The 24,475-nt window shown below is 39.1% G+C and overlaps 1 protein-coding gene and 1 pseudogene across 3 annotated transcripts in view; one reads left to right on the top strand and one right to left on the bottom strand.

Moving 5' to 3' along the window:
• ELOVL6 (ELOVL fatty acid elongase 6) overlaps positions 1–24,475 on the top strand; it is a 150,237-nt gene that overhangs the window by 99,459 nt on the left and 26,303 nt on the right. The window lies entirely within an intron of this gene.
• Positions 22,128–24,244, bottom strand: LOC132236246 (geranylgeranyl pyrophosphate synthase-like; annotated as a pseudogene).

The raw sequence follows: 24,475 nt of genomic DNA, 5'->3' as shown, positions 1-24,475 counted from the left end.
TATAATATTCGTTATTTCAGCCCGTGTATGCTTAATTTCTAGTTGGTTCCCCAATATAATATCGAGGGTCTCATTAGTTTTCTTGTAGATCTCATTAAGTTTATCGGCGGCTTCTAAACAGTTCTTGAGAGACCTTAAAAGTGTGGTTCTGAACTCTATATCTTCCATTGACAATTTTGTCCTGTTTCTTTGTCTCTGCATTTTGTTATGCTTCCTTGGTGCACCCCCTAGTGGTCTTTGTTCGAAGTCTTATAGTTAAATCTTGATTGTTGTAGCTAATTCCAGGGAGGGTTTGACCTCCAGGCCAAGTGGCTATGAGAATCAGCTGTGTCAGCAGTGAGAGAACTTCTGTCCTCTAGGGAGGTGCTACTCTAGCCTTTGCCTGAGGCTATCCGGCAAATGCCTCTGTGCAGGGCTTGGGCGGGGCGGGTCGCACAGGATCAACAGGGTGGGCCGGAGAGAGCAGTTATGGCGGCTCTCAGTCCTGTCCCCAGGGGTTCTGCCTCTCTGAGTCCCAGCACCCGCTGCAAAGCTCGGAGAGAGAGCTGCACTCGCTCTGACCGAAGCCAGACAGTCCCGCTTCTCCCGTTTGAGTCTGGGTCCCTAAAGACTCGCCTGGATCTGGAGCTCAGAGTCTGCGACTCCCTCCCGATTGAAAACGCCAACCGCGCCCTCCGCCGCCAGCCCGCTCCCCACACTCCGCACCTCAGAATTTGACTTCAGCACTGCGCCTCCTCTGAGTGTCCGTAAGCGTTTCTCTTTCCTCCTAGTTGTAGGACTTCCACTCAGCCAGCGTTCCTGTGGTTCTGGGTGATGTCCCTTCCGTTTTTTGGTTTCACTTTTGAAGTAGTTGTTCAAAGCAGCAAACTCCGGCGTTAACCTATGCCGCCATCTTGGTTCCGTTGATTTTGCTATATTTTAGTTCATCTTTTGGCTGCTAAATTATCCCACCTTTGGCCAGTGGGAATTTTTTTCAAGTTGACTCCTGAATTTTTTTCACATGCACTGACTAGAACTCCTACCTTGATTCTCTGAGGGCGATGACAAGATGTTCTAGTCCAGGCACATTGCATATTCCTTGTCCAGAACTGGAATTAGCCATTTCTCTAAGGACCCCTACTTCCTTTGTGAGAGGGGAGATAGTATTTAGAAACCACCATCTCAGCACTATAGAAAATTATTTTTTTAATGTATCCAGAGTCACAATTCATATTTATGACTAGAGAGTATTTACTTAGTTAACTTCTTATTTCTTCTTCCTCCCATGCCAAAATCTAAGTTCCCAATGTATACCAGTAATAATTCCTCATTTACTTTCCCCTTCAATGCATATGTAACAGTCATTAGCAATATCTTTTTTAGAATGACAAGTTTTTCTTGTTTCCTCTCCCATTTTCTTACTTCTGTTAGCTATTTTACTTCCTTCAGAGCCATGTTTTTGTATAAAGTTTTAAAAACCAGAACTATATAGAGTAGTGTGAGCATGGATGGTAAGGTCTTGTAAAAATTGATCATAATATTCTAATCAGGAATTTGGAAAATAGCGACAATGGACTACTATTGTTGTGTTAACTGAGCATTGTTTCATGTTAGGAATAGTATACTGAGGTTCCTCCATGCTTACAGAATACTGGTTGACAATGCACAGAATATTTTAAGTATAATGTTTATGTAAGTTTTACTCCAAGATATCAAACATCTATATGCTGTTCATTAATACCTTCAAGTATTTGTAAAAATATCTAAAATGATACTAGAATATACTCAGTTCTTGTCTCTGTGTGTAGAAAGGCAGAGGAAATATGTTATCACTCAATGACAACTGTTTACTAGAAAATGAAACAAAAATATTCCGTGCTTGTACAGCTTGTTTCTAGTGGACTCACAATTTGGAAATTGAAAGGATTTAAATTTTTTCTCTTAAGTGTTATCTTCTTATTCAAAACAAATAAAACAATTATAATAATGATATTGATAAGAATCTGGATCAATATCCAGATAAATCCAATTAATAAATCTCAATTCTGGGTAGTATATATTTATTATTCTTTTCATTTTCCCCATACATAAATACATAATTTCATATATGCAGTGCTAGAGAATTTCAAGTGATAGTTGCTATTTTTTATTTTGGAATCCAAATATCTTTTGAATGAAGTTGATAAAAAGAATAAAAAATAAGCTCACCCTGAAAGCAGATGTTTTTAGTGAGTAAAGTTTCCTATTTTGGTCATATAGGATAGCTTTGTTATCACAAAACTATGTTTTTGTAGAAAATTTTGAGTGGTTCTTACCTTACTATAATTCACAAATTTTCAAGCTCATCTGAAAATAGTGACTATAGAAGTTTAGAAACTCCTTGCTCAGGAGACATTCTTGTAGTAGTTGTTCAGCATCCACATCACTTCCACTACATTCACTCTCTTTGCCGCTACAGGATACCATTGATTTGGAAAACGAAGAAAAGAGAATGGAAACCAAACCTTTCAGTTAGAGGAATTAGAAAATCACTGAAAAGATAATTTTTTGTGTGTATTTTGCTGCTTAAGAATAATTTTTTTTCCTCACCTTGACAAGCCAGAAACCCCACTATGACTAATTTTCCAGCTGTCACACACTTTGTTTACTCATGAACTAAGACAACTGAAATTGGAAATTAGTTTGGATATGCAGAGTACTTACGCAAAAATTAAAACCTTATCCCCATACCAGTCTAGTTGAGGGTTTTTTTGTATAGTTTAGCAAGAATTACCTGTAAAAAATTTTCTTTCTTTTCGCTGTTGGATGTTGACTGACTATGATAGTAGTCTTCAGACACAACACATACAATTTAATTTATTGGAAGCTGTCATAATTTTTGATAGAGTAGATAGAATATGATCAACTGAATTTTCACCAGGCACGAAATGCATTCAATTCATTTGAGAATCATTTCTCTGGGTTTTGTTTGTCTGTTTTTATTTGTTTGCAGTTTCTTCCCATTACCCGCACCTTGTCCCCACTTTCAGATCCAAATCACCAGCTTCTGGTGTCAATCTTTACAAATATGACTGTGATGAATACACTGCCCCCTACTTCCAACCTGCATGCCTCTCCCCCCCCCACCCCCCCCACCCCCCCCAATCCCCTCCACCCCCCCACCCCCCCCCACCCCCCCACCTAAGGACAAGCATTTCCTTGCTTACCTGATTAGATAATGCCATATGCATTTGGCCCTAGATGAATGAACATTTTTTTAGGGTGTAAACTGAAAATTTCTGGTAATTTGAATCAGCAAATCCTCTAGACGAGACTGTTCCTCATGGCAGATGGCATCACACACTCTGAGGTGCCTGTAATCTAGTCGTCTCAGACGCTGCTGAGTCATTCAATCATGTTGCTGTGACATCTCAGCTGTGTTCCTACAGGTGCTTTGTAAGTAATTTACTCTGTTTAGTTAGGAACTCCTAGATTGGGTACTTATGTGTGTGCTTCTGATTCCAACAGCCTTTCTCAGTATGTGTCTGGCAGGGTTTTCTTCTCATTGGCAGCAGAAGGAGTTCCAGGAGCCTTCTAAGTCTCTGACCCAGAACAGGTCAAAGCAAGGTTTCCCGTCAGTGCACATTAGAATAAGATAATGACTTTGTGCTGCTTATTTTTGATGCTAATACACGCTTGCATCAAATTTGCTTACTCACATTTCCTGTGATTCACTCTGGCTCCAATTGTTTTATCCCGTATTTGAGCAAAGCCAGATGTTCTAGACTTCGTAGTTTGATTTCTTGTCTCATTATTAACTGACGGCTTTCCCTGTTGTAAAGAATTTTTGTGAGTTTATTTGAGCTAAACTGTTGACAATTGCCAGAAGCAGAATCTCAATGCATTGAGACAATGCTCCCAAGAATGGCGGTGTGTCACTTAGTTTTGTACATTTCCAACAAAGAAGAGGTAAGTGGGTTACATGAAATCCAGTGGTGATAGATTAGGGAGGAGGGAGAAAGCAAAGGGGGGAACCTCTGGGATTGGATTAAAAAGTGAATGATAGACACATGCTTCTTTTACATAGGTGGGTACGGGACAGTTAACAGTGGACAATTACTGATAACAATAACAATGAAGGAATTTATGGTTTGTGCCATTTGCTGTGCCCTGAGGGGTCTGGGAAAAAAGGGGAGTTACAAGTTGCCCTGACTTTCCACAGGTGTGTTATCTTAGATACAAAAAGACAATAGGCTCAGGAAAGATCAAAGTTGATTTGTCAGGAAAGATACTGGCCTAGGACAAGACTACACACTATAAACTGCTCTTTAATTAAAGGTTTTATTTCAGATCACCCTTTGTGGTTACTTTAGGTCTCTTAAGTTTGCAAGGCTTCCATGCAGGCCTTCCCTGAGCTTGTCAGGTTAGCATGTGGCTCCTTTTCATCCACAAAATCAATTTTTATTTGCTGGCCATAATTTTATTTGTCATTAAATTTCATCATCAGCTTAAGAATAAAATGTATTCAAGATGAATCGAAAATCACTTTTTTTCTTTTATGAGATGTCCATGAACAAAGTGTTTACATGTAGCACAGGAAATGTTCAGAAAAGTATGTTTAACAGTGCAGAACAGCAGGTGAATGGTCTTTAATCAAATCTCATGATTTTATACGTGCACACCTCAATATTTGATAGTGGAAGAATTATTGGCAATTGCCTTATTTTTAAGGAAACAACTATATAATCCAAGTGGGACTGTTCAGATGAGAAAGATATGCCATTTTAAAAACCCATATTGAAGGAATAAGTATGTCATTGACCTGTAAACAGATGAAACATTGAAAATGACAAGTTTCACAGCCTAAGTGCCCATCAGTAGATGAATGGATTAGAAAACTGTGGTACATCTACACGATGGAATACTATGCTGCTGTAAAAAGGAAGGAACTCTTACCATTTGCAACGTCATGGATGGAACTGGAGAGCATTATGCTAAGTGAAATAAGCCAGTCAATAAAGGAAAAATACCACATGATCTCACTCATTCATGGACAATAGAGACCATTATAAACTTTTGAACAATAATAGATACAGAGGCAGAGCTGCCTCAAACAGATTGTCAAACTGCAGCGGGAAGGCGGGGGAGGGTTGGGAGGCAGGAGGTAGGGGGGTAAGAGATCAACCAAAGGACTTGTATGCATGCATATAAGCATAACCAATGGACATAAGACACTGGGGGATAGGGGAGGCTAGGGGACTGTCTAGGGCGGGGGGATAAAATGGATACATATGTAATACCCTTTGTAATACTTTAAGCAATAAAAAATATATATATATATATATATATATATATATATATATATATATATATATATAAAGAAAATGACAAGTTTCAGAACAATTGCATCAATTTATACTCAAGCACCTCGTGTGTAGTATTTTGTTCTATGATTGCCAAGAGGGTCCCTCTTGACCCACATTGTAGATAGTGATCCCAGTCATAATGATATAAAGGAAATGGATCTATTAACTATAAATGTCACAGGAGAAAAGCTTCTATTTGATCAGTAACAGGTTATAAATTTTGCATTTTCCAATGTACCACCAAGATGGCAAAAGTAACAGCTCTCGAGAGCATGATGTTGACCAGTAAAAAGGCAAGCTCCCGAACAATCCTGGGAGTGTGATGCCATGAATGAAAAGTTTAATAACCCTTCAGTTAACACTAGACTTTCTTTACTGACATATATGTAGTAAAAGCATGAGATCATGTTTGAAAAGTTTAGGCTAGTGATTATCTTGGTTTCTAGGGAGGCAGAGTGACAGGGTCTAAAGGAGGCTTCTGCTCCTTAAGATTTATGTCATTACAAAAAGTCAAACAAGAAAAAGATAACTGTTTGATAGAAAGTATAGAGAGCAATTTTTTTTAAAGTTGAAAGCAAATAATGAAAATATCCATTTTTCAAAAAGAAAATATGACAATTATCATTTTACAAGATTCTGGTGAAATGTTGATTTCCATTAACTAGAACAAGTTAGTACCAAAACACAAACTTTGTGCCCTATTCACACACACATAGACCTACACAAGAATGGCAGATTTATAGTTAGACTTCAGAATCTGTTTGTTTGTTTTCTCTTTTCTGACAATGACCCTGAGTTACGTGTGTATGTAAACCCAAAAGGATAATCTGGAGAACTTTCTTTTTCATCTCTTTATTGTTCAACTCTTAAAGATGATCATTGTTAGTGTTTCTATCTTGTACACAGACATACATACAGTTTGGGGAACATAGATAAATGGAAGTCAGATATTGCTCATTTAAATATTTGTTAATTGTCCCATTTTATCAGACTGTTTGGTTTTTATGCCTACTCTACTTAAAAACATAAAATATGATATTATTTATATCAGTTCCATCCTCTCTGGCTTTTGGGTCATTTTATTAAAGAAATGTATAAATCATTTAATGCTTTGATTCTGATGCCATATTTATAAATTTCAGCTATTGTCTCATTGTTTTAACTGAAACTGACAGGTATATAGAAAATTATTGCTTTCTGAAGACAGGTTGTATAAAAGTTTTCTTCACAGAAACAAATAGATTTTTCTAAAAAATACATTGCTGGAATGTTTGTTCATTGAGACATAAAACAACCGAGGCTAGGTATAACACAACAGCCAGAAGCTGTAGTTGTTTCAAAGGTAGGTCACAGAATGACAGCAAAACCCATTTTGTTTCTCTTTGCACTAAGAGAAATATGAAGCATCTACATTGAATTAAAAAAAATAAACTGTGAAGTCAAAAAGCCTAGTAAAGAATAAAGGCAAAAAAGTCACTTCCATAGGAAAAACAAGCCCTACATTTGCTGAGTACATCGAGTTGGCTGACTTCCTTGACGAGGAACACCATGCTACCATTGTCATAAGTGGAGATGACAGTGTCTTGTCTGAAAGACAATGGATTTGTTTAGCATTTTGTGTTGTATTTGAATCCCTTTCCACCTGAGAGCTGCCAAAATCCCCTCCACAGTTGTGCTCGGTTTGAATATCAGTTATTCTGTTCTACTACACACACGGCAAAGGGATTACCCAACAAATCACAGCCACATGTTAAGGAAAACTTTCCTTGCCTGCCCCTCCCCAACAACACTTCCGTTACAGCGCACATGCCCACCCTTTATACACTCTCCAGCTCCCTGGAAATATATTCCATCCCCCTGTTTTCAGATACAACTCAAGTAAAATGCCACTTCAGCTGGGGCCTTACATCTGAGGTTCCAGTGCCAACCCAGGGCTCTCTGTTCTCCCCTTCCCACTTCATTAGCCATGCCAGGAGCATCAGGAATAGGTAACAGCGAGGAGTTGTACGACCTAGGCCACTTCATTAGCATTGCATTTGATTTTTAGCTCTAAAACCCGATCCTCTGCCAGAATAGGCTCTAGTCTCAAATCACAATACTGACTGAGTCACTTGACTCCTTTGGAAGCACCAAGAGTAATAATAAAGATAAGAAATGGCATCTCTTCATCCTTTAAAAGTAAAATAGAGCTTATAAACTGGGATTCATACATCCGAATTTTCTCTGGACAGTCTAGGTTTAATGCCCATGGTCTTGGTGTAATTATCGATACCTCCCTTTTCAGTCTCAAAATGTCCCAGCTTGAATGTCCCAGGCAATTGATTGATGTTTCTCTCACATGGGTTTCTCTCTCTCAAATCAATAAACATATCCTCAGGTGAGTATTTTTAAAAAGGTGGGGAAGCCAAAACCGGTTTGGCTCAGTGGATAGAGCGTCGGCCTGCGGACTGGGGGGTTCCTGGGTTCGATTCCGGTCAAGGGCATGTACCTGGGTTGCAGGCACATCCCCAGTAGGGGGTGTGCAGGAGGCAGCTGATCGATGTTTCTCTCTCATCGATGTTTCTAACTATCTCTCTTCCTTCCTCTCTGTAAAAAATCAATAAAATATATTTAAAAAAAAATAAAATAAATAAAAAGGTGGGGAAACGAATAGAGGAGGCTTGTAGACAGTTGTAAGTCTCCTTTCCATTTTTGGAAAGTCTTTCCTTCCAATGGGGGAATAGGAAAAATGTTCCCGTTTTTCTCTTGAATCCATGGAATTACTGGATTTTCAAGTATTTTAAAAATTATAATAATTAGATTAAGTGCATGAGATTTAACTTGGGTTTTTTTCAAATGAAAGTGCCCATTGCAAGGGAGAATTCCAAGCTGCTGTAAAAGGGGTTCCCTGAGGAGAAGCCAGGAAAACAGACCTCACGCTGCTGTGCAGGTGGCACCTCGGGCTCTGGCAGGCTACCCTCACTACCCTTGGGCGGACACCGACCAGCAGGCCACGCTGCCGCTCCAGACTGCCTGCCTGATCTGTTTCCTTCCAAATGAAGAAAAAACAATCCGCTCATAGTGTAATGATCTAGTCCAAGTAGGGCAAGTGTTTACATTTTGTGGCAGTTTGTTACAAATGTAGTAAGCACTATATAAGAGCCCAGATCACCACCAGGGCGATTAATGAAAAGAACCCTTGGTTAATGTAAGTACAGACAAGGAATGTCCTCTCCCGGGCCCAGAACTGAAGACCATATGACAGCCTTTGCTTGTTTGCAATTGGAAATGCCATATTTAGTAGTAATTTTTTAATATTTATATTTTTATTGATTTCAGAGAGGAAGAGAGAGGAAAGAGAGCTAGAAACATCTATGATGAGAGAGAATCATGGATCAGCCACCTTCTGCCTGCCCCACACCGGGGACCAGCCTACAACCCGGGCATGTGCCCTGACCGGGAATCAAACTGTGACCTCCTGGTTCATAGGTCGATGCTCAACCACTGAGCCATGTCAGCCGGGCTATATTTAGTAGTATTTTTTATTCAGTAACTCCTTTTTCTAGTTCTTAAAGTGAGAATTCTCAGGCAAACACACACACGAAACAATCTCACTACCACAGATATGTATTGTTAATATTTTGGTGCATTCCCTTTCAATAATTTAATATAAAGCTTGAGAATTTTTCGTTATAACTTTAATTCTCTGTAATCTAATATATTTGAGCTTGGACAAAAGTATGACTTTGGTAATATGTTTGTATTCACGGTGCGATAACAACTTGAAACAGCTGACCTGTAAGATATTTTAAATAATTTAACCAAAATGAATTCCTGTTTAAATCTCTGGAATACTACAGCTTTGCTAAATCTTTTGAGAGAAATAACATGAGCATTCTTGAAATGGTCATACAGTAGTTTAGCATATCAGTATAGTAACCCCTGAAGCATTTGTTAAGGATTATTCTGAGTAAGACTGAGTTAAGGATTGCTGTTCTTATTAGCTTCTTGTGTCACCTCACAAATCCTTAAATGATCGTTTATGTTTAGCAGGGATAAAAAAAAAATAACTACGAGATTTTGAATCCTTAAACTTCTTCAGGCATCACTTTTTGTGAAATTGCCTAATTGCATAATCTGGAATGCATCCAATGACACTGACATCCATTATTAAGTTTAAGTAACCAGAGTTGCAGATTGGCTGAAGAAAACATGAAAGTGAACAACATGGAAAAGTACTAGAAGCTTATTCTGGAGAGGCCGGAGAGTGAGCAGAGAATAAGTGACCATTGAGAGATGAAATGTCCTTTTCTTCATAATCCACGTGTCCCCAGGCAGGGATGGGAGTGGAAGACTGTAGAAAAGACAGGAGATCAGGGCTCAGTAGAGAAGCACTGGTCGCTCGCCCTAGGGTAACCCTCTGCGGTTAGAAAAATGAAATCCTCCTGCTAAGTATGCTGTCTCTCCCACATAAAACAACGATCGCAGGCCTCCTCTGACCTCATTCTTAAAAGTATTGGCAGTTCTTTCATGAAAGCTGTCCGTTTCTGTTCTCTCTGTTTCAACCAAGAATGCCAACTAGTAACAGCTCATCAATTTTGGATGATGCTGGGCGATTGACAGGTTGCCTAGATCCCACTTGATTTTGCACACGAAATAGGGAGCCCAGTTTTCTTCCCCGTAAACAGCAATGCTTTTCATTCGTGCTGCCAGTAGATGAATTTAATTGGTAGGTAGCTCTCCTTAGAGCTCATTGCCTACTATTTGTTTTTAAAAATGTATACGTGAAAGTCGTTGAGGACTGTTTGATCCCCTCTTATCATCATGTAAATTGTCATGTTTGCTGGAAGCTGTCCTCACTGTACTCATTGTCACCCAGGACATTTCTTACAGCGTTCAGAGCCCCGGGAGTTAGAATCAGCTATATAATTAAAGTGATGGATTTGAGGCATAATACCTCCCTGCTCACACAGTGCATTTTCCCAACCACGTAATAGAACAGTCATTTTCTTTCATTCCTTTTATTTCATTACAAATGCTACAGTGACGGACAGAGAGGAGGCTTTTGTACGTTTTTGTTCTGAGAAGTGGATGAGCATCATCGACTCAGAAGTCAATGTGCCGGGGGATTAAAGAAGCTGGGGGAGATTGTTAATTGATTCCAGGTGTTTGTGTTAACCCAGCGCTGCAGCAGAAATCTTCAGTGCAGTTCAGTAGACTTGCCTTTGATTTGAAAAAGTGTATGAATCGCTAGCTATTCAGAGTTCTCTTATGCAGGAGGCAGGGATCTGGGTTCTCCAAGAGAATTTAGCTCTAAATTGGAGTTTATACTAGTTAGGTGCAAAAAAAATAAATAAAAAACCAAAGAGGTGCAGAGCAAGGCCAAAGAGCTCAGGAGAGAAGAGCCGAAAAGAAAATTTTAATTTCTGACTTTAAAAAGAACATAGGAAAAAGAAAAAAACAACAACATAGCAAAACAGTACAACTTTTTTATCTTCAACAGGAAGCCGGGCACCGGCGGTGATTTCATCTTAACTTCTCAAACTGGTCTTTGCCAGCTGTTTATTTTTGCTAAGATCAAACCCATCTTTCAGCACACCTACAGCGAAGGAATCACACTTGAGTGTTCTCTGATCTGCTGATTGACACCTGTAGGCTGTACATGAACAACTTTCCTGTGCTCCTTAGGACTCGTCCTTAGATTCACAGTGTAGAACTAGGTTCAAGTTTGAAGTCATTCAAGTGAAAGGCAAACACGCCTTTGCCTGCCTTATCTGCTTCCTTCCACCTTTGCCTGACCTGTGACTATTTTATTAATCTTCTTTCTGCCATTTCTTTATAACACATTCTATAATTCTTCATCTTTACACACATAAGCTGACAAATGGAATTGGCTCTGGTGTTAATTCTAAAGAACAAAAGGCTAATTTTCTTTGATGTTTCCAGGACCACCCCCTGTGGCCTTGTATCTTTTTTTTTCTCTCTCCTGCATCTTCTGCTCTAGCACAGAACAATTATGTTTTATCAATAAATGATGGATTTGGATAATGACAGGATGCGTGATATATCTGACAAACAATATGTGGTATCCTTATGTGCAGAATGCTATTGGTGATAGGCACAAATGACATCTTTTTATGAGAGTATGGTTGGCAGAAATATGAATAGAGGGAACCCTTCTTCTACTTCTATTCCTCCTGTACAGAGGTTCCCATGGAAATAAATGATAAATCTTGTCACTCAAAAGGAATCTACAGGGAAAATGGCGCCCTGCTCCATCACAGTCTAAATCCCCCACCTCAACACACACAACTTAAGCTATGTTATGTGGAATTAATGATGGAAGTTTTGAGAGAATTTTGGACTTTGCACTTGTTTATTATTAATGTTAGTGTTATAAGTGCAAAGTCCAAAATTCTCTCAAAACTTTCATCATTAATTCCATATAACATAGCTTAAATTGTGTTGAGGTGAGGGATTTAGACTGGGATGGAGCAGGGCTACATTTTGCCTGTGGACTAATAATAGACACCATTCATTGGGCATGTTTTAGGTGCCTGGCATGGTACTAAACTCATATGTTGTATTATTTAACTTTCATAACTGCTTTGATGTATATACACTCTCATTTTACAAATGAGAAAACCGAGACTGGGAGAGGTTTCAATAATTTGTCCGTTGTCAAATCTTGGCAATAAACCCTAAAGCATGTCCTGTTGTGAAGAGAAAATCACTCCAACACCGGAACCCACTGCAGAACTTTGTGCCACCTGGATACTTACGTTACCGCCTTTCTCCTCCTCATGATGATCATCATCATCGTCGTCATCATCATTTGGATGGCTGTGCCCATATTGCCTTGAGTCCTCTCTGGTAGGAGCACTACATTTGTAACAGATATAATTTGTGGTCTTGTTGCAACAAAGACCCTTTTAAAATAATGAACATTTTTATCTTTTAGGTGTGTTTTTTTAAATGTGTTTTTATTCATTTTAGAGAGGGAGGAAGGCAGAGGGATAGAGAGAAACATGGATGAGAGGGAACCATCGATCGGCTGCCTCCTGCACACCCCTTACTGGGGATTGAGCCCCAACCCAGGCATGTGCCCTGACCTGGAATGGAACAGGTGACTTCTTGGTGCATGGGACTCCGCTCAGCCAGCTGAGCCACACAGGCCAGGGCCAGAACCATGAACATTGGGCAAGGAGAAAAGTTGGCCTATCTAGCACAAAGTTCTCATTGGACAAGAACCTCATAAAATCCATAGAAAACACCAGCAGCTAATTTCATGATCCTCTGCCTGTGTTTCCAAAAAAAGGCAGGGGGGCATGAGATCTATTAGAAGTGAATTTTAATTATTAGGAAACTGAGAAATGTGACATTGGTCCGTTTCTGAGACTGCCAGTGGAAATGGATACCAGGTTTGTAGCAATCTTGGGTATAGTGATATTCAGCCGAATGCATGTGTCCACATACCACTGTCTCCACATTTCTTCATGAAGGTAGACTGAACTTCTATTGCACTATTAATTTTGCCTGTTTAAGTATTTTATCCTAAATTACATATATGGTTATCATTTGAAATGATTATCAGAGTAATATTTGTTAGAAGGAGGGGAAAAACTAAAATTCCAAATTAAAAAAACACACACCTGTTTTTTAGAGGAAAATGAAATCCATAGCCGAAATGCTGGCCAAGTTAAATTGTAGAGTCCCTACATTAAAATAATGCACTCATGTAATATACCCAAGTAAATCCTCATGTTTTCACTTGCTCTTTTTGCACCCAGCTTTTTATAGAGAGTATGTTCCCTCTCATTTTAATTCTCATTAGGTATATAAGCCTCAACACCTGGAGCTGGCTTTGGTGAAAACTAACTAAAGGCAGTTCCACTGAATCATGACTTCCTGGTTCAGGTCAATGCTCAACCACTGAGCCATACTATCCAGGCTGAAACCTCTGAGTAGGAATGACCAAAAGGCCTGGAAGCTTCTAAACTAATACCATTTGTTTCTTAAACACTTCTAGGCAAGACGCTATGAGCTGTTATATAAATCCTAAATGATTTATAATTTAACACACTCTTCAAAATCGATAAAACCATGTATCTGTAACCCTAATTCAAGAGGGCAGGAATGTGATAAAAGAAAGAACCAAATGACTGTTAAGAACAAAATGAGCAATCTTTTGTTTCAACAAAGCTACCAGCAATCACAGTGATTAGGAGTATTTTACACTGAAAACCAACCAGAAAATAGTGTTGTTGTTTTTTTAGTTGTTTTTTTTTTTTAAATTAGCTCCTTCATAAGTTTTAAACGAATGTTTCTTGATGCAGCTTAAATAACTACACAAACACGGTCCGGGTGAGGTCCCTGCCGGGATATCCGTGACAGGTGCACACTAACAGCTATTTCTGCAGAATGAAGAAGAGTGTCAGCTGAGCTTGCAAACCTCCCAGAAGTCTTTTATTGTTTCCTCCATTGGATCAAGTCCAAAGTGAGAATAATTACCCTTAGGACTGCCAAATTGCAGCCTGTTCAGATAACCCTGGTCTTGTAGTAGGAAAGAAATGTGAGCCAAGCTGCAAAAAGAGTGACTGAATTTTATAAAAAAGATTTCTCATATACCTCAGGGAGCAGTTTTCTTAGAAGTGGTCCGTTTCCTTTAACTAATAGCAGGCAAAGAAGAGAATAACATGGTTAAACACACATACACACACACACACACACACACACACCACAAAATAAAGGAGAGAGAAAATCAGGCATTATCCGCTCTTAGGCTGCTATGGTAATAAAAGAGCTGAGGATTTTAACTGGGCTTTCTTGGGACCCTTTGGTGATTAATGGAAGTCTTTATGTGGGAGGGAAAAAGGGGGCAGCTCAATATCGAATACGAAATTTTTATTGTTCTGAAAACTTTATTTTCCAAAAAGTTTTTAAGTTACTCTTAATTTAAAGTAAACAGTTCCCTTCTGTTGAAAATAGAGAAGAAATTACAAGTTTTGCTCTAAATCTCCGATTCTAATAACCGGTTTGATATTCTGGCATTCTCACAACAGACTTGTGAAGAAAATACTACTATATGGAGGTCCTTGAATATTTCAAAATACTCAAAATGTTTCAGCACTTTCATAATTCAAAATTAGTTTTCTCACAGCAGTAATTTTAAGCATAGCACATAAATACATATCTAGTAGTAACTTTGGATTGTGTCTAACTTTTATTCCTTCATTTGAAAGTTCTTGGTTTCTGACATGTTTCTCTGTTCCACCAGTAACATCCCTGCTTAATAAACACCGGATGGCATGGTTATAATTTACCAACAGTGATTGTTAGAGTGACAACCCAGTCGTCACCAAAATCACCCGTAGGACATCTGAGGCACTAAACAACAGACTGGTTCAGAAAATAGTGCCCAGAAAAGTGGGTATTTCTGTCCCTCACTAATGTGGCACTCCCAGCTGACAGTATTATAGACAGCAAATTAGTTGGGTCACCAGTTTTGAAATTATGTGATTCTTGAGTATGTTTTAGATGTTGGGATTTATATTCCTTATGAATATTATATATGGATATTTCAAAATGTCCTGATCCAAATCCATATAAAATGCAGCTATGCCCCTATTTTGAAGGTGAAGGAACTGATGCTTAGAGTAATTAAGACATTTACCCATGGGTACACAGCTTATAGGTGACAGGATGGCTTTTATCCCATGCTCTGCTCAAAGCCAGGCATACACAAGTGGGAAGGTCAATATGAAAGGTGCCAAAGCCAGAAAGTCTTTGTCAGTGACTTACACAAGAGGGGAAGATGATCTTCTGAGCCTTGAGGGAGGAGAAACTTGGCTGAGTTTCTCCATCTGTAACCTGTGGACCATGTTCATGAAAACATCTCTATTAAAAATTCCATTTCTGGGTTTTTCTCCAATTCTATTCAATTAGAACCTCTGGTGGTGAAGCTAGGAAATATTCATTTTTACCAACCTCAATGGTTTACTGTATTTAAAATTTCTCTAATTTCAGGGGGTTTGTATGCCTCCCTTTCCCGCTCCCCCCACCCCCTCCACCCAAGTGCAGGGACTCCACCCCTCCCTACACTGACAATCCCTGTTGAACAAGTTAAAGACTCTCAGATGTTCAGTAGCTGAGAAGTCCAGTTGCAGGGTGAGCCGCCCTGCAGAGGTATCTGACTGTGACCCGGGCCAACTACGGCATACTTGGTCCTTAGTCATGCATTTCTTATTGTGCCTCTGACCTTTCTACAGCCATTTTCTCCAGCACCTGGACTGCTAAGTGGGTGCTTTCACCTGAGATAACATCAGTGTCCAGGCAACCTTTCACTCAAGGGCATTGTATCTCAATTGGCTTCTTGGTCAGTAAGCTTCCTGGTGGCCGAATGCCATCTCCAGAGCTTGGACAGGAAAGCAGCATTCCATACCTCTGCTCTGACGTCCAGTGCTAGAAAGGTTTCTGCAATTCTGGCTTCTCCCACCTTACCTCCCGCAACTCACACCCACATTTGCCAAATGTCTTGAGTCCTCTTACATATCAGTCTGCATTTTCTTACTTGGATGTCCTGATCTTTCAACTCAACATGATCTGAAATAGTTTCACACAAAAAATGTTCTTAGCCAGTCCTTTAAGTCAGTAACTCCACCACTGGGAATCTATTCCAAGAAATAACCCCAAACAAGGAAAGACTTCATGTATAATGATGTCTACTGCAACATTATTTACACTTAAAAAATTAAAAGCAATCTGGAGAGAAGCGTAAAAAGAAGGGAGTGTTAAATTAGAGTGCAAGCATTCAAGGAGACATTTTGCAGACATTAAACAAGGGATTCATGAAGACTATGCAGGAACATGGACAAATTGCAGCTAATGGAAGTAAGAAATGTACCTAAGTGGACTACACTACCTGGGTACTCTAAGCTCAGCTATGAGCAGAAAATGAGAAACACTGGAAGGTAATAAAATTATAATGTTTGTATCACGTTGATAGGATCATGACAGATTTATCCTATTTTCTAAATTTTCCAAAGTATATAAGCTTTTATTAAATTGTGTTTTTTGTTTTGTTTTAATGTTATTTTATTGTTTAAAGTATTACAAATAGTAGTACATATGCCTCCCTTTTCCCCCATTGACATTCCCCTGGCCTCCCCTACCCCTCTTCCCTCCCCCCCCACCTCCCCCTCCCCCCCGCACATGTTTTTTCATGAAGCTCATTAAACTCCCCAGTCAGATGGCCTATGTACCTCCTATTCCAGTGATGGCTAACCTTTGAGCTCGGCGTGTCAGCATTTTGAAAAACCCTAACTTAACTCTGGTGCCGTGTCACATATGGAAATTTTTTGATATTTGCAACCATAGTAAAACAAAGACTTATATTTTTGATATTTATTTTATATATTTAAATGCCATTTAACAAATAAAAATCAACCAAAAAAATGAGTTCGCGTGTCACCTCTGACACGCGTGTCATAGGTTCGCCATCGCTGTCCTATTCAAAGGCTCAATACAGGGAGTAATCTTTGACTTAACCCTCATCTACTTAGGTTGGCTCTGGAGGTCCTTTGTAGAAGGTTCTTGATAACCCACTATCAGCATCCTCTTTACCTCTTATGGACCTATGACATCTCCCCACAGCTTCTCAGCAACACCTTATTCCACCTCCTCGTATCCGGCCTACAAAAGTTGAAGTGTCTTAGGGCTCAGTTGTGTGGTTCCTTCTCTCTTTTATTTACATTCTCTCCATAAAAGATCGCATCTCATTAAGCCATGTTTAAATATCAGATAACTCCCAAATTGAAGTTTCCAGTCCTGATCTCTTCCCTAAACTCCAATTGGTCCTTTATCTAAAAGCTACTTCATGCCCTCACTGGTTTGGCTCAGTGGATAGAGTGTCGGCCTGTGGACTGAAAGGTCCCAGGTTCAATTGTGGTCAAGGGCATGTACCTTGGTTGCGGGCACGTCCCCAGTAGGGGGTGTGCAGGAGGCAGCTGATCGATGTTTCTGTCTCATCGATGTTTCTAATTCTCTATCCCTCTCCCTTCCTCTCTGTAAAAAATCAATAAAATATATTTAAAAGCTACTTCATCTTCACTTGAATGTCTCATAGGCATCTCATATCTAATATATCTATATAGAACTCTGCCAGGGTGTCTAAGCAGCTGTACTGCCCAGATACATACCAAATTGATCTACTTTTTTCTGTTCATATCCACTATTACCATGTACCAGCCATCATCATCTCATTTGGCAATGAGAGGTATAATATCCTTCTAAATATTCTCCCTGGTAGATTTCTTATACAATATAATGGTAAATTCTTATTATTATGTAATATAATAATTATACACTTATTAACTGTTAATATTATTGTTATACTGTGTCTTATTATATTACAGCCCATTCTTCACACAGTCTAAATTTTCATTAAAAACATAAATCACTTCATGTCACTCCCCTGCTTAAATTTCACAAGCGCCTATGTGGTGTAATGAAAATAAAATCTATTTTATGATTTATTATTAATTAGTAATATCATTATCCCTATAACATAGAAACATTTCAAAAGCCCTACAAGACGTAGTTCCTGCCCACTGTTGAACTGCATTTCATTTCAGCCCCTGTGGGCACGAACACAGCAGGAATGAGCTGGGCATACATGAGGTCCTGCTGTGCTATTGTCTAGGTTCTTCTCCAGGTCTTGTCTGGACTGGCTCTTTCTCATCAGCTCATGTGTTACCTCCTCTCCGAAGCCTTTTCTAACCTCAGCAGATCTTCCTGTCCCAAATCTCTAGTCATTGTTATCTCACCCAGTTTTATTTGGCACTGAACACACTCTGAACATTTTAAGCTCTTTTTATGCATTTTCCCCTCTCTCCACTGGAATATTGGCTCCATGACAATAAGTTCCTTCTGTTTCCCTCTTTTTTTCATCCTTTGCATCTAAAAATCACTTGGCACCTAGTGAGCATGGAATTTTGTTATCAACTTTTTATTTGCAGTATATCATGTACAGAAAAATTCGCAAATCCTAAAAGTAGAGGTGAATGTTTTTTTAAATGAAGTGAACTCAGTCATGTGGTCCCCACCCAGATCAAGATTATAGAACATCACCAACACCTCGGCAGCTTCTCTCTGAGCCCCTTCCCATTCACTATCTCCCCTGAAGTAACCACTGCTCTGACTTCTATCATCAAATTAATTTTGCCTGGATTTAAACTTCATATGAGCAGAATCATACAATATGTGGCGTTGTGTATGCCTTCTTTAATCCAGCATTATATATGTGAGGACCATCCATGTTTTTGCTTATAGCCATAGTTCCTTTTTCTCATTACTGTATAGTACTTCATTTATACTTTTTATTTCACTGTATTCTAGGTAGACATTTGGATTGTGTCTATTTGGGGGCTATAAGTAATGCTGAGGTGAACATTTTTATACCTGTCTTTTAGTGCACATTATGTTGGCATTTCTTTGGGGTATACACCTAGGAGAGAATTTTCTTAGTCTGGCAAATAGCTTTGCAAAGGGTTTGTACCCATTTACACTCCTACCAACAACAAGTGAAAGTTCTAGTTGCTCCCCATCCTCACCAACACTTGCTATTGTCAGTTTTCCCAATTACAGTCATTTTGGTGGGTGGCCTACTTTCTGCTTTTGAAATAAACCAGCTGTCTGGATGGATAAAGTCTCAGAGAATAATAATAAAAAAAGAATAAGCCCAGATATAAGCAATCTGATAAAAATCAGAATTTTCCAAAGGGATAGCTATGCTCTCTGATTTTGCTCATGTTGGATACTGGATTATTATCACAATGTTCAAATGTTTACTAGCTCTGATATTTATATGTAACAATACCTGGAGAGGGTCCTTAAATTGAGATTTCTATGGAGCTGCTTAAAGGGTTTGTGGATAGTGGTTGAGATCATTATATAATGAAAATTCGATACAGCTTATCATACATATATAGTTATAAATAGTCACAATAAGTTACAGAGATGCGTTCTGATTTCATCCTCATCTCATGCTTCATTGCATTTTAGTCTCAGACATTTGTACTCATGTCCTCTCTTCCTCCCTCATCACTAATTCTTCATCTTTAGTTATAAATGGGTTTAGTTTATAATGTCAAGTGCTGAGTCATTATCAGGCAACTTCTTCATCTCTTTCTGGTGTTGCTGCTGGCTGTGACTGTGCAATACTGGTGCTGAGTTTTCTGCTTGGTTTGTTCTATATTTCCATCTTTGTGCCGCAATAGTTCCATGCAATACCACTATGGCTGTGGTAGTTTTGATCAAGTTGGCTTGCATTCTATTATCTCTTTATTGTTGGAAACTTTGCTTTATTTCAGGAAGTCATTTTAGCACTTTTATCAAAGGCACATGCCACCTATGTTTGGACTTTCTGATTTCTCTTTGGTTCCAATATTTTAAAAGTCATCTATATATATAAAAGCCTAAGCTACAGTCTGACCATTTGACCGGTAACTATGATACACAATGACCACCAGGGAGCAGACGCTCAACACACAGGCATGGAAACATGGAACAGACTGATGAATCTTGGGGGAAGGGGGAGAGAGAAGGGCAGGAAGAGATTAACCAAAGACCTTATATGCATACTAGAGACTTGTTGCATGGATTCATGCACCGGTGGGGTACCTCAGCCTGGCCTGCTGGGATTGGGCTGAAACTGGCAGGCCGAAAAATGCCACCAGTGCATGAATCAATGCACCGGGCCACTAGTTAACTAGGAAATCCACTTTTTGATGTTAGCATAAGTGATTGCCCAAGGTAATAAGAGTTTGGACTGGGAGATACCTAAGACCCTTCTAGTACTCTTGTTTTAAGTAAAATTGCTCCCTGAGCAATAAAGATAGAACAATGTGAGATTTAGCCTTGCGCCTATTTCTCTGGTTTTACTCTAGCCCACTGGAGGCAGAACCCTAACCATAATCTTCTTGATGACATACGGGACTTAGTGGCTCATGCAATGCCAGCTCCAGAAGACAAAGGAATAGGGTACAACTTGACCTAGGGATCCATTGAAGTCCAGGGTCAAGGGATGTAAGACAACCTCTCACTCCATCACTTTCTTCAGGTCTTTGCTTAGATGTCACCATATTATTGATATTCTGTATCTAAAATAACAACCTCCATTCCCACTCCCTATCATCTGGTATAGTACTCATTTGCTAACATACTACCTCTTTTCCTGCTTTAAAATGTAAGCTGCAAGAAATGTGAGACCTATCTGTTGAGTTTATTTTTCTTGGTGCAGACCCAGTACCTAATGCCGCATCCACATTCTCTCTAAACTTCTCCAGGTCCTAAAGTTTTAGGCCTCTCCTTCAGCCAAAATAACTCCTGGCACATATATAATGCTCAGGAAATAATTGATTGAATGAATGAGTGATTAAAAACTCCTGGCCCTCTCCTGTCCAGACTCTTTAAAGATCTGGATTATCTACAATTCTATCCATTGAAAATTTACCTAACACTCTAGGAAGAGTAAGGGAGTTTCAGTCATTCCCTCCTCCAATCACATTTGTCCTCTAACATCTAATTGTGAAATATGGGCTTTTTCTTTTTCTTTCTTTCTTTTTTTTTTTGAAGAAATGGAGAAGCAGAAGAATCTGTATTTAGAAACCCAGGGTTTTGAAGGGATGTGAGTAAGGGAAGGGAAAGGAACAAGATCAAGGGAGGAGGTCAAAAAGTGAGCTCAGAAAGGCCAAACACAAACCAACTAACCTCCACTGTATCTTTTCATTTCTCCTCTCAATCATTAGATGGAAGTTGGATTTTCCTCCAGACGGGAGAAAAGCCTTAAAGCTCAAAGGCCTCATCCTCATTGTTGGGATGGCTGGGAAGTAAGGGACAGTGGTGGAAGGAATACTCAACATACGCTCATATTTGATGATGAAGTAAGAAGACCTTTTCTCCTGAGGAAATGTACAAGTCTGGAGGGTTCAGCTTTGCATTTCGAAAGTTCAATAGCTCGGTCTTCAGACTGTTTTAACATTTTGTTTTTATTGCCCAATCCTAGTCATAATCATAACTATCATAGTACACAAATACCCACTGAGTTCCTATTTTATATTCATAAAGTGCTCAAGGGCCCAAGGTAATTCACAGGTTTAGCCCACTTCCAGCCTTATGTCCCAAAGAAAATTGGATACAGCTATCATATATATAAACTTTAAATACACACACACACACACACACACACACACACACACACTTTAAGCTTTTTCTACTTTAAGGGTTAAAAATACATATATTCCTCTGTAGAAAGAATGATACTATGCTCCTAGGATAGGACTAATAGAATACTAGGCCAGTGCAAGTGCAAAGTATACCAACTCTCAGCTCCCATAAGTTGGTAGCATATGTGTTGTGGTCACATTAGAGATGGAGATATTTCTGTGAACTTGAAGAGATGGAGAAGCAGTGACTAAATGGGCTTTAATGCTTTCTGTATTTTTGTGGTCGATGTTGTTGGTTTCTTTTTTTTTCTTTTTTTGGAAGTTGAATTTTTTATTGACAGAATTAATCAAACATTCATGGCAGAGTTGGCCACAATACACTGTGACATTCAAATTAGACCTACTTAAATGCGACTTCTTTTGATTCCTTCAATTTTGTTCAATGATTACAGAGTGGTTCTAAATGAAAATCACTTCACCCACATCACCCCTGTCCACTTAGTTGTTAGAGACAAAGAGCTTGCTCCAAATTTTTTAAAAGATAGGCTAAAATACAATCAACTAAAATAAGCTATCAGGCCTAATCAAGAAGGGCTTAATGTTACTCATTCTCACCTTTGAACATTTTACTTGTCTTTTATTAGAGCTACTAGATAAGGGTTCCCACAAGTACATCAATTTATTTATAGGCTTTGGATTCAAGCTCTTTAAGAGTATTCCATGTGTATTCAAAAGAACCTACATTCTCATGATAATGTACACAGTATTTTTTTAAATTCTTTATTGTTTAAAGTATTACATATAGTATTACATATGTTTCCTTTTTCCCCCATTGACCTCTCCCCTGCCATCCCCACCCCCCAACACATGCCCTCACTCCCTTAATGTCTGTGTCCATTGGTTATGCTTATATGCATGCATACAGTCCTTTAGTTGATCTCTTCCCCCCATTCCATCCCCACCCTCCCCCTGCTTTCCCTCTGAAGTGTGATGGTCCTGTTCTATGCTTTTCTTTCTCTGGATCTGTTTTTGTTCATCAGTTTATGTTGTTCATTATGTTGCACAAATGAAGGAGATCATGTGATATTTACCTTTCTCCAACTGGCTTATTTCGCTTAGCATAATGCTCTCCAGTTCCATCCATGCTGTTGCAAATGGTAAGAGTTCCTTCTTTTTTACAGCAGCATGGTATTCCGTTGTGTAGACATACCACATTTTTTTAATCCATTCATCTGCCGATGGGCACTTAGGCTGTTTCCAAATTTTAGCTATGGTGAATTGTGCTGCTATGAACAAAGGTGTGCATATGTCCTTTCTGACTGATGTTTCTGATTTCTTGGGATATATTCCTAGAAGTGGGATTATTGGGTCAAATGGGAGTTCCATTTTTTAATTTTTTGAGGAAACTCCATACTGTTTTCCAAGATGGCTGAACCAGTCTGCATTCCCACCAGCAGTGCACGAGGGTTCCTTTTTCTCCACCTCCTCGACAGCACTTGTCATTTGTTGATTTGTTGATGATAGCCCTCCTGACAAGTGTGAGATGGTATCTCATTGTCATTTTGATTTGCATCTCAGGGTGACTGAGCATGTTTTCATAGGTCTCTTGGCCTTCTGTATGTTCACTTTCAAAAAATGACTATTTAGGTCCTTTGCCCACTTTTTAATCGGATTGCTTATCTTCCTTTTGTTAAATTGTATGAGTTCCCTATAAAGTTTGGAGATTAAACCCTTATCGGATATAACGTTGGCAAATATGGGCTTTCTTGCAGTTTTGTTGTGGACTTTCTTGTTGTTTTGTTGATGGTTTCTTTTGCTGTGCAGAAGCTTTTTATTTGCTGTAGTCCCGTTTGTTTATTTTCTCCTTAGTTTCCATTGCCCTAGGAGCTGTGTCAGTAAAGATATTGCCACAACATATGCTATCCTGCCACCCGCCATCTTCTTTTTTTTCCCATAGTATTTTTTTATATCTATGGTTTCAATTCTAGCACAAGATATTCTGCACCTGGGTACTTACAGGCTTCAACCAAATAGCATGAATAGCAGGGAATGAGAACGTTCCCTCTGTTTTATTTTCACAAAAGCTTTTGTCTTCTCTATATTCTTTTGAGTGTAGATTAGCATAATCATCTCTAATTTGGAAAAAAAAAAGCCCAATTTTATCAAGTAGTGCCTTAAATCTTCTCTGTAATCAGAGAACAACTGCATGAGACCTACTGCTAATCCAAACAGTCCACCTGTATTTTGCTGCACCATAGTTTTATATTCTTCTTCAGGGGGCCAAGTGTAGCTAACCCCTCAATAAATATCTAGCCTCGTCCCTGGTGGAGTTCCAAAAGCGGGCAGGTAAAAAGATTTACGGCATCTGGGTGATCAAGAGAAAAGGCTTTCTCTAGGCCAAGAAAGTATACGTAAGTAGCAGAATTGATGACAGATGGAATCCCATAGATGCAATGTGCCACGTGGGAGTTTTGAGTTGTCTTCAATATCATCAATGAGTAAACTGGCATCATGCTACATTTCCTGCACTTCAATGATAATCTGAAGCTTGTCTTTTGGAACTTTTAGCCAATGATTAAATGCCTCTGAAAGTTTGGTTCTCATTTGTTTACTTGGTAATTATAGCAAGTACTTGTGGGGTTCTAGCAGAATTCTTTGGACTGTTTTTGAGTCTTCTCCATTGTTGAATTCCAAAGCTGATGGTTCAACAATGGGATCACAGTTCTGCACCATCGGTCCTGGACTTCCCACATTATAGCTCCTCCTGATGCCTACATGAATCCTTCCCCTTCCTGCATCCAGAACTCCCCACCCTCCTCAGCCTCAAGAAATGCGCCGTCCAGGTCACACTCAACATTGTTGTTTTCAATTGTTAATCTGTTAGTAGCTGGATACTATTTCCTACTAAGAGACAAATGTACATACAGATGTCTTTTCTTGAAAGTTACC

The sequence above is a fragment of the Myotis daubentonii genome, chromosome 1 (genome assembly GCF_963259705.1).
Source record: "Myotis daubentonii chromosome 1, mMyoDau2.1, whole genome shotgun sequence".
NCBI lineage: Eukaryota > Metazoa > Chordata > Mammalia > Chiroptera > Vespertilionidae > Myotis > Myotis daubentonii.
This window is presented reverse-complemented; position numbering and strand designations above follow the sequence as displayed.